The sequence below is a fragment of the Microtus oregoni genome, unplaced genomic scaffold (assembly GCF_018167655.1).
Source record: "Microtus oregoni isolate MIOR12 unplaced genomic scaffold, Mior012 000100F_ref0000014, whole genome shotgun sequence".
NCBI classification, from domain to species: domain Eukaryota; kingdom Metazoa; phylum Chordata; class Mammalia; order Rodentia; family Cricetidae; genus Microtus; species Microtus oregoni.
In genome coordinates this window covers 633,330-641,295 of record NW_024544713.1, presented here as the reverse complement: position 1 = coordinate 641,295, position 7,966 = coordinate 633,330, and positions in this window count along the sequence as shown.

Here is a 7,966-nt window from a genome sequence, read left to right as displayed (position 1 = left end):
ATTGATATGGAATTTAAACTTTGAATCCCATTATTATCCCTGGCACTTGAATTTAAGACTTGAGGTCAAATATCCTTACATAGTTTGTGAAGTAAACAGTTTATAGACAATACCAGGAAAAAAAAAACTTGCTAAGGCATAAAGGGCAATGTGACATTTTGTTTATGTCAGGCAGATCCAACCACAAGCTCTAGTGCTTCCTCAGTATTATGATCTTTATAAGGGAAAATAGACTGGGTTAAAGCTTGGCAATAGAACACTTGGATAGCATACAAGAAGCCCTTGTGTCAATCCCTATCACAGAAAAAAAGAATAATAATGAACAATAATATTTCCCTTAGAGAACTGTTGTAAGGACTATAAAAAACATACACGTTATGACATAATCAATAGCATTTATAATACTTATTACACATTCCACTAGCACTCATTATTTTATTTGTTCTGTTTTTATAACAATGAAGACAGAGGTATTGTTACTCTATTTTACCAAGAAAGTAAAACAGGTGCAAAATGATTAAGACATTAAATCACAGGTCACAAAACATATTAAAGAAAATTGAAATTATTTTTATTTTTCACCTAATATAACACTAAAATTTTATTTCAAAAAGAATACCTTGCTATAGCAAACAGTCCATAACACCTTTACTCACTTCCAATCTCTATCTAATGAATAGACAATCTCCAGAGGGGCTGCTGACATATAGAGATAAAAAAATTATTGTATTTTAATGAAACATGTAAGTTTGTAGGTCTGATCCTGCCTTTTATAAGTTTATTGATCTTGGGAAAATTACTTAACATTCCCAAGCCTTGTCTGTGTCCTCTACAAAAATTAGTAATAATTATTCGTCCAATGTCATATGTAAAACAAGTCATTTTCAATGCTCAGTAATGCCTGTGTAATATAACACAGTAGCTTTGTAATGAATTATTATTAGTGGCCAAACACCTGAGATGTGAAAACTTATCAACAGTTTTGCAATTCAATGCTGTATACCTTTATTTTGGTTTACTGGAACATTTACAACTCTTGGTTCCAGTGACTGTCCAAGTATCTGATACAAACAGGATTTCCACTTACATCCTAAACAAGAAAAATACAAATAAATGACATTAACTACAAATGAAGGGATTCTGCCTAGTTGAATAGAAAGATCTCTATCTATGAAACTGGAACAATTATCTGACTGTGTTAAATATCTTAAAAGAGATAAAAATTCTATAAGGTTTCTCAGATAACTCAGTGCTTGAACTGAGTTGTAAAAAATGAGTTACATTTGGCCATAAAGGGAAAGACGACTAAATCGTTAGGAAACGAGATCAGCATGGCACAGAGATCATCCAGTCTTGGAGAAAAAGGTACGTCCATAGAAAGCCCAAGGAATGGAAGAAGTGACTGCAGAGAAAGAAACTGGGGTACAATTGTGGTGTACTTTTAAGGTTAGACTATCGACTATTGGACTTGAACCTGAAGGACAGAGGGTTAAAAACTGGAAGCTCATAAACTGACTTTTGACCACAGGTATACTTCAGCTTTGCATAATGATTTGGGGGGGTGAGGACTGAGTCAAGGGTTCTCTGTATAACAGACCCAGTTGTCCTGAAATTCCCTCTGTAGACAAGGCTAGCCTTGAATTCACAGAGATTCACTAACCTTTGTCTCACAATTGCTGGGATTAAAGTTGTGTGCTACCACCACCCAACTGCATAATAATTTTAAGGTATTTGAACAAGTAACCAAGAAATTAAAAAATGGAGGTAACATATTAAAATCTGAAATACTGATGTTCTTGAAAATAATGGAACATCTGGAACACTGAAGTTGCATTTCTGTCTGATAACAAAATTCCCAGTGCCAGGCATGGAAACTTCCCTTTGAGTTGTTGGTCAGGAGAGTCCAAAGGACCCCCTAAAACAATATGTGTTTATTACTCTTGCCCTTAGTTACATCCTAGAATTTGAAAGTAAGACCTCACTGTTGAAAATACCATACGTTTTTGGACATATGACTTGGGATAATTGACTTTGAACTGACTTGGAAAACTCCTATCTGAGAAATGATTCTCAGTATCTGAAGATGCTATCCAAGGGAGGAGAACCATTAATAATCTTTCAAATCTGTGAAGCCTAAGAGCCACAACAATGACCAGAATGGTAATATTATCATATTGTTGCAATGGTGGCACTTAAACCTTAGGGGTAACTAACATCAATCCAATTGGTCTATGGTCCACTCAAGAGGATAGAACTTCTGCCTGGTATTGTAAATCTTTCCAACTACACAGAAAAAAAAATGCAGATCACAACTGCTAACCCATTGCTAACCAATGTATCACCATATAACCCCTACACCTAATTCTCAAGGAGCATCATGAAAGAAGGAACAGACAGATTGTAAGAGCCATGAAATCTGCTACATGTGAGGACCATGAAATCTCCTACAAGAAAGTTCTACCCATGAAATCTCAACAAGATGCTCACCTAGATAGGACCTATACAATAACATCAATTTACATGACAATACGGAGGGAGGAAATTTTACAAGGCCCCACCCCTAGATGAAGAACTATAGAAAGCTAATGGCTGCTGAGAGAGGGAGAACCCGTTTTTTCCAGAACAAGCTAGATAATAGGCTATCCAATTCCAAGCAATCAGTCCTATTCATATACACATATACACAACATTAATTTGATTCACTAGGTTGTATGTGTCTATCTGTCTGTCTGTATGTGTAGGTAACAATAATAATTACAAAAGAAGTCATAAGTTTGATAAGAAGTGAGGGATACACAGGAAGAATGGAAGAAGAAGAGGGAGGGATAGAAATCATGTAAATAGAATCTCATGTATGAAATTCTCAAAAATATTAAATAAAAAATAAGAAAAATGTTGAAGAAAATCTTCATCTAAACATTAAACAAATGGCATCATCACACCCATAGTCATATCTTTCCATGCTGGTTAATGTTTTGGTCTATAAGTATCACAGCTAGGTGGGAGTACTGATGACTTCTCTTCCTTGGCAGCTTTAATAATACCTTCTGGTACTCTGAACATTAGTTCTCAGGGAGGGGGTTTTCAGGCGAAATTCAGACAGTATCTTCTGAGTTTTGTGTCTGAAGTGCATGCTGTCTCCTGCAATGGGTATTTACCTTAAACTTCTGGGAGACAACCTTGAACATAAGCAAAAGCCTGTTTTGAGAATCTCTTAGACTTATAACAACCAATGGCTCCAAAATTGGACTTATTGCCCACTCAAACAGGAGGAAAATTATGTCTGGCACTGGAAACCTTACCAACTACCCAAGGTTAGTAAGGTCATGGATTTTAGAGAACACACTACCACTTGTTTACTGGGCCATCATAATTCCTAACTATATTCCAACTACTTAGCCACATAAGTATAGATCACACACCTCAACAAAGAAATTTCTCTTTGTAGGAGATGGAGACAATTAGAGAAAAGCACTGGTAAAAATATAGAAAACAGCTGACCATGGGGTGCCTAACGACTACATGCACAAAACAACTGTTGCACCTGAGGTTCAGAAAATACAATGGAAGAAGGATCAGAAAAATGGTAAGGAACAGGGGGGCAGGAAATCTGATGTGAGTTTGTGCCTTCTAAAAATGACCAAGAAGCCGCACTCATGACACTTCAGCAATATGGCTTCCTAAACATTACCCAGCCAACTACAACATTAATAGGCAAGATAATATGCAAGTAAGAAATCTCAAGGAGTCCCCAGACCTTGACAAACAGATACAGATACCTAACAACTACTGAATTAGAATTCCTCTGAGATGATCCTTCTATTTGTTCATCCAGTATCAAGTGGTCTGAAATTGTATATGTCCAAATCATATGAGATAGACTAGGCAGGTTATATTTATACATTTATGAACATTATATATATATATATATGTGTGTGTGTGTGTGTGTGTGTGAGAGAGAGAGAGAGAGAGAGAGAGAGAGAGAGAGAGAGAGAGAGGGAGAGAGAGAGAGTGTGTGTATGTGTGTGTGTAACAATCATAAAGAAATAGGCTATAGATTTGAAAGTGAGTAGAGGTGGGATGGGGATTTGGAGGAAGGAAAGGTGAGAACTTATATAAGTATATTTTAATTAAAATAAAAATAAACAAATTAAGCATAAGCAAATATAAACCCTCATTTATAATTATTAATTAGATAAAAGCAAATTTAGACAAACTCCTTTACTCATTTGAGTAAAATGTTAGTATTAAGTACATGTTGACCATATTAAGTGTTGATGAAATTTTGAAATGAAAATTGATGTAACTATTTTAGAAGAACTTGATATCTTTTTACAAAAGTAAACATATAACTGCCCTGTGGGTCACCCAATTGTTTTCTGAGTATTATTTATTTAAGAGAAGTTAAATCATATGTGCAGATGAAGATTTTTGTATTAATGGTTATAGTATATTTACTAGCCATAGCCCCATTCTGAAAGAATAAATGTCTCTCTGAAAAGTGAGCAGATAAATAATTGTAATACAAGAACACAATGGAAAACTACTTAACAATAAAGAAGAAGGAATTATGTAGTAATCTATATAAGAGTTTGGATGGATATCAAAACATTATGCTTAGTGAAAAATGAAAGACTAAAAAGCACATATTTTATGATTCCATTGATATAATTTCTGGGGGAAAAGGCAAACTAATCTACATTGACAGGAAAAAAAAATCATCAACTGCCTGAGTGGGAAGCATGGGAGAAATACAAATAAGCACAAAATTGCCTGCATATACATCAGTTTGGTGTCTTGAATGGAGATACTCTTATCTGTAGATGGATATATTAACAAGTTTCAAAAGTTAGCAATTTGTAAAACCTTAAATATATACAGTTCATTGCATGTAAATTCTAGTTGTGTAAAACTACATATGATCCATCTGCCTGATCAATGCAGGACTGATTTTCAAAGGAAGAGATATTCAGGTAGGGAATGAGAGTGCCTTGAGCTGTATTGGAAGCAGTCAGATTAAGAAAAATAAACAGATGTGTGAAATATATCAGCATACACTCATAAGAATATGTAAATAATCGCCATATTCCAAAGGTTGTCTTGTTCTAGTTTTACAGAGCAACATCCAGGGAAAATTCCATTCTAAAAGCCCCCTGAATTTGTTTGAGATACTTACTATGAATTCAAAGAATCTGGGAGAACACCATGAATTCTAGTCAACTGCTATAATTATTTCAAAGGGAAAAAAAGAGTGGGATGAAAGAAGAGAAAAAACATTTTTTAAGTACCAATTTCTATCATATTCTTCAGTCGTTGTCTCTTGGTCATAAAAGAAAAGTTGGTAAACCAATATTTGAGTTGGGGATCAGAGTACAAAGCTCAAATAATGGGAATGTCCATAGTATGATCACAGTAGATAACTTTCCCCATCATGATAATATAATTGGTGAGAGTTTGTTTTGCTTTAGAAGTTAATTTAAAAAAAAATTGAGAAGACAACTCAATCTGGAAAGGTCTTGTGTAGCAAGCACGAGGGCTTGCGCTTGACCCCTAGCACAAATAGAAATAAAAAGCCAAGGAATGACACTGCACAGTTTGAACCTCAACAGCACAGAGGCAGAGACAAGTAGATCTCTGAGACTCATTGACCAATCAGCTTAGCCTATGCAAAGAGTTTTAGGCCAGTGAAAGACCTTGTAAAAAGAGACATGTTGAGTGTAGTCTAAGGAACAAAAGACATGCAGGCATCCTTCGTAGTCCTTTGGCTTTTAGCCATAAGTGTGTGTGTGTGTGTGTGTGTGTGTGTGTGTGTGTGTGTAAAAGGACATCTTTCAAACTTTCAGAATTCTTCCCTATTTGCAACACAATGTATCTCTTTTCACTCTCACACAGCCTTCTGAGGGGAGATATTTTAGCTTCAATTTTCTGTGAGGAAATCTGTAAAGACAACTTCGATGCTGTGGAAGCAACATAAACTTCAGACTATTTCATTCCTGGGTTCGAATGTTTGTTGCTCATTCACTTACTGGAAGGTAAGTTTTTCTCACATTACTTTTTCTGGCCTCTTTTCTACAAACGTCCCTCTTTTCTTTTGTGAACGTTCAGTTGTATGATTAGTGGCCTCTTTCACTGTCAATCTGTAAACAAAGAGTTCTCTTGGCTCTGAGACCCATGTTTATTTCATTCTATCATTTTGCCAGTTGATTCAATTCCCTGTAGTTAAAATAGTGAAAAATCTTTGGTAGATATGAAATTGTCATGACTATCCAAATAAAGTCTTCAAAATACCTGTGCATTTCAGCGCAGTACACGACTGAAAATGAGCCATTTTTCAGTTTGACAAATTTTTAACAACTTTGATTTTTGCCTTAAGGAGTGATTTATGAGAGTAAGAAAGAAAAAACAATACAGTACGGGCAACAAGGCCTCAACTGGTACAATCTCAGCAGATAATTTTTCACCTGGGACGGTGGAAGCACTCCCAGGTCATTTTGTCCTAAGAGATTACTTTACGACTATTTCGACTATTTCTCAAGAGCTGTGGGGCTGCTGAGAGTACAGCTAATGCAGCAAAAGAATGGAGAGCGGCTTTCCATTCTGTTCGTAGAAAAGGTCTGACAGTGCCCTTGCCTCACTTGTTCACAGGGGCCATGGAGTTGATCATCTACCCTTCTTTTCCCTGCTGAGGTTTGAATTAACTCATCTGGCCAAGAGGAATCTCTCAGTACAAAGGATAGCGCCTTACCCTCACCCTACAACCTTATATATGTGGAAATATCAAGTGGGATTGTGGTGTCCACCAGCCCCAGGATTTGGGAAGCTGGATCAGAAGGATCATGAGTTCAAGACTTTTCTGTTGTTAAACAAACAAACAAAACTGTCTCCAAAGAGAGATAAAATCTTAACAAACAAAACTCAAAAATAAAAAAAAAGCCAATTACAATGTTTCAAAAAAAAAAAAAAAACTCCCTGTGCCTTCTGGGACAGAGACCTTGTCCAGATCCAGAGTTAGACGCTATTTTCAAAGGAAAGGGGGTTGGATCTACAGCCGGTCTATAAGAAAACCTGTGTAGGTCTACCCTCTACCTTTCTATTGCTCACTTGCCCGTACATTTGGAGTGTTCATCACCTTCACTTCCGCCTGTCTATCAACCCTCCGTAGCAATTTCTCTATGTAGGATGGTATTCAGGAGCAAACAATTTGGAAATCTCAAGGCATCTTTATACAAACAAAACTTTGGACAAATCCAAAGGTGCATTTGTGCAGGGCAAGTGTTTCTGACATTTGGGTTTGCACACTTGTCTGAATGATTTTCATTTTGTTTTGCTTTGCCTTTGCAAGTTTGGAGAAGAGAAGTGAACAGCGTCAGTTACAGGCAATTCCCAATAGGAAGAAGGGCAGTAAATAAACCAGAAATGACCTTTGGTTCCTTAGGCCCAGAGTTCCCAGAGCAAATGGCATAGTGTCAAGAATTCCTATCTACCTTACTGGGGAGTCTCAAAGGTTTCAGCAAGTGTTAGCTTGGCTGCCTTTTGTTCTGTAATTTGTTGGGACTCCCCCTTCTGCTTGTCTGGGTAGCGCCTGGAAAGAACCCCTAACTGCTACTGGTAGCTGGTACTTCTAGTGCCCCTTCCTCCTTCTCCCAACTACAAGAATCTGTTTTGGGATTGGGTTTAGGAAGGAATGAAATCCGGCCTGTGCTAGCCTTCTACAGAGTCGGTAGACTTGTCTGTTAAAAATCACTCCAAGTTAAAGCTTCTAGTCTGAAGCCCAAAACCTGACTCCCGAAAAACAAGGGTATTTGGGGAAGGAGGGTCTTTGGAGGCTACAGCGAGTCACTCCCGCCTTCACCCATACTACACAAGCACTTCGTACTTTAAAGCCACCCTGCGCTGGCTTGCGGTGAGAGGAGGGGAGAAAGGAAAGGGGAGGGGAGGGGAGAGAGAAAGGAGGTGGGAAGATAGG